The following is a 3,531-nucleotide window of genomic DNA, read 5'->3' as shown; positions in this document are numbered from 1 at the left end:
AGAACAAGCAAGGCAGCCGCACACTGGTCCGCTGATCACAGAGCGAGAGACAAGAAAGGCAAGGCTCACCAAGCCATTTATCTCTCTGCCCTTCAGTTAATCCCACCCGTGTTTATCAGCCAGGCTGGCACAATAAACTATCTCACCTGTTTGGATGGCTGACTGCACCTCCCTTGGTTTTGTCCTCACCTCTTCCACATTGTCAATTCGCTGCCCTTTCATGTCCCTCTACATTTGCAGAAACAAAAAGAAGTTCCACAGAGGGAGGTCAGGTGAGTTAGGTGTGTCAGGCGAGAGCCATGCTGTTTTTTGACAAAAACTGGCACACTGAGATGGCTGTGGAGCAGGTGTGTTGTCATGGTGGCAAAACCAGTCCCCCGTCTGCCACAAATTGGGCCTTCTTTGTCATATACTGTTACACAATCTTTTCAGAACCTCTAAATAAAAAGCTTGATTAACAGTCTGATCTGGTGGCACAGACTCCAACTGCACTACAAGTTGACATTTTCATCTGTTTGAGAAGTTGACAGATGTCCTGAATGAGGTTTGTCATCCATCAACATTTCACCTTTTTTGAAGTGAGAAAACTACTCGTACAGTTGAGTTTTCCCCATAGCGCTGTCTTTGTAAGCTGTGTTCAACATCACAACCGTTTCTGCAGCATTTTTCCCAAGCAGGAAACAACATTTTACAGCCTCACACTGCTCTCTTAAATCAGCCATCACAAAAAATGTGGTTCAAGTGAAATCACTTTTATGAAAAAATTCACTGACCAAAGACAACCTTCCCAGGTGATGCCACTGGGTGCACTAATCCAGGGGTAAGCTGCTTGATGCTCGTCTAGCAGGAAAAATGCATACTACAAAAGCTCTGCTCTGCCCAACGCAGTTCTGATTTTGGCGGGGGGTGTACCCCCTCATACACAGAGTCCCTGAACATGTACTCATGAGCATTCAGCCATTTCAGAAGGTGGCTGGTGATCAAGAACGGATGGCGTGGGAGGAAGAATCCCAGATGCATTGAAGGCATTGACAATAAGCAAGGCTCTGGAAACTGGTGGAATGCCGACTGAGAGGTTTCAACAAATGGTGCAAGCTGGGATCCCTCACCCATCTGTGCCAAGAAATTTGGAAGACAGCTAACCTGGCCAGCTGACTGGAATATGTGTCCATTCCCAAAAAATCTGATCCAATAGAATGTGGTCGTTATAAATTTTAAACAAACAAACATTAATAGCTCACACAAGCAAAATGTTGCTGATGGTAATTAAAAATGGTTGCATCAGTACATAGACAGGAACTGGCAGAAATTCAGTCACACTCAGAAGTAGAACAAGGTATCTCTACTGATAACAGAAGGGTCTTGGCTGGAAGCAGAGGCTATTGGAAAACGAATGCCTGTGTTTTGTTGACAAAGTAAAGGCAATTGACTGTGTGACCATAACAAGTTCTAGATCTCATTGCAAAGAGTGGGAATTCCCAAGCACTCAGGTGTGCGCAGGCAGAACCTGCACAAAGTGACCAAGGCAGATGTTCAAACAGAATGAAGGACGTGCAGAAACAGTGGGTGTGCATTGGGAGTCTGTCCTTTCATCGTGTTTATTCAGTCTGCACGCTGAGCACAGTGTGGTCTTGGTGGCACCGTGGGCTAAACATTGAACTGATAGCTATACTGCAAGGTTGGCGGTTCAAGCCTACCAGCTGCTCCTCAGGAGAAAAATGAGGCTGTCTGCACCCATAAAGATTTGCTGTCTCGGAAACCCTGAGGAGTGTGTCTACTTTGTCCGACATCTAGGGTCACAGTGAGACGGATTGACTCTGGTGGTGGGTTTGGCTTCTTGTGGTTTTCCCCCACCACTGCCGTTAGCCGATTCTGTCTCACAGCACCCTGTGTAGGGTCTGGGCGCAAAGAATGTCATCTTCCTGCAGCGGAGCAGCGGGTGGGTTTGAACTGGCAGCCTAGTGGCAGCTGTCTGATGTACTGAGCACGTAACAGGCGAGGCTGGAATGTATGAGCAGGAGCGTGTCCACAGGACTGGAGGACGTGTCCACAGGACTGGAGGACGTGTCCCGAACAGCCTGTGATGTGCTGCAGACGTATTTTGCTTGCCGAACGAGAACCGGAAGCATTCACTGAAGAAGATCAGAGACCAGTCTTTGGTACCGATTGCGCCTGAACATCCAGAAAGCAAAAACCTTCACAACCAACCAGCGTCGTCGTGATCAGCAGGAGGACACATCGGAGCGCCGAGGCCTTCAGTTGGCTACGTCTTTAGAGGCGTCAACCAAGAAGCCGAAGGTAGCTTGAAGTTGGCACGTCTGCTTCCGAAGGCCAGTCTGAAGTGTGGCAAAGAAGAGCTGCCGCCTGGAAGACCCCAGCAAGCTTCCACTGGTCCCCGATGTGTGCAAGCCCGAAGAATGGATGCCCTTGGATGCCGGTGTGCGAGAAGACCAACGGAGGAGACGCTGACTGCCGGAACACCAAACACACCTGTCTCGGTGAGCGCACAGTCAGAATCGTTCCTCAAGAGAGGCTGGCGAGAGGCGGCTGGTGCGCTGAGTGGCTGTTGGCTCTTAGGTTCCTGGGTTTGATTGGGTTCTTAGCCGACTCCACTAACAGGTACAGATGCAAATCTTCGTAAAGACCCTGACTGGGAAAACCATCACCCTGGAGCTGGAGCCCAGCGATGCCATCGAGAGCGTGAAGGGCAAGATCCAGGATAAGGAGGGCATCCACCTGACCAGCAGAGGCTCATCTTTGCGGGCAAGCAGCTGGAAGATGGCGCACTCTCTATGATTACAACACCCAGAAAGAGTCGCCCCTGCACCTTGTCCTCTGCCTCAGGGGTGGCTGTTAATTCTTGTTAATTCTTCAGTGTGCATTCAAGTGCCCTATCACAGCATTCCTCTGCATGATAGCCAGTTGTCCCAATTTAAGTTTAGAAATTACCAGTTTCAGTAATAGTTTTGTTGCATGGCAAAAAAAAAAAAGAGAGAGAGAGAGAGGCTGGCAAGCCCTGTCCATGAACTTGGGACATGTTACCATAAGGGAGCAGGTTCTGGAGAAAGACATCATCCTGAGTCGAGTAAAATAAAACGCACTGCTCTTGTGTCTATTGAAACTCACACCAACCCTGTAGGACAAAGTAGGGCTGCCTCTGAGGGGTTCTGAGGCTGTAAATCTTGACAGAAGCAGAAAGTCTCATCTTCTTCCCAAGGAGCAATTGGTGGCTGCAAACTGCTGGCCTTGTGGTTGGTAAGTAGTGACCCCCATGCCGCCGGGGTCAGCAGAAGAGGCCGGCCTTCGTCAAGAGGAATGAGCACAGTGGCTGGCACTGTGAGGCTGGGTTCGTTCTGTGTGCAGGGTCCCTGTGTACAAACTGGAACCGACCCGTGTCCCCGAGCAACAACCACAGGAGAACCCGTCTGTGAGGAACCTGGAGGTCTGGGTGATGAGACTTCTAAACTCAGTCTCCTAGTGGGGCCATTTGGCTTCTGGCTACTTAAAGTGGGAGAGGAGAGAGATGGGCTT

The 3,531-nt window shown here is 49.6% G+C and overlaps 1 pseudogene; it reads left to right on the top strand.

The window, feature by feature from the left end:
- Positions 1 to 2,625: 2,625 nt before the first annotated feature.
- On the top strand, positions 2,626 to 2,882 carry LOC105979810 (annotated as a pseudogene).
- The last annotated feature ends 649 nt before the right edge of the window (positions 2,883 to 3,531 follow it).

This window comes from Echinops telfairi, unplaced genomic scaffold (assembly GCF_000313985.2).
Source record: "Echinops telfairi isolate 266 unplaced genomic scaffold, ASM31398v2 ScPeMD7_7414;HRSCAF=8452, whole genome shotgun sequence".
NCBI lineage: Eukaryota > Metazoa > Chordata > Mammalia > Afrosoricida > Tenrecidae > Echinops > Echinops telfairi.
Note: the sequence above shows the minus strand (reverse complement) of the source record. Positions and strands in the feature narration are given on the sequence as shown.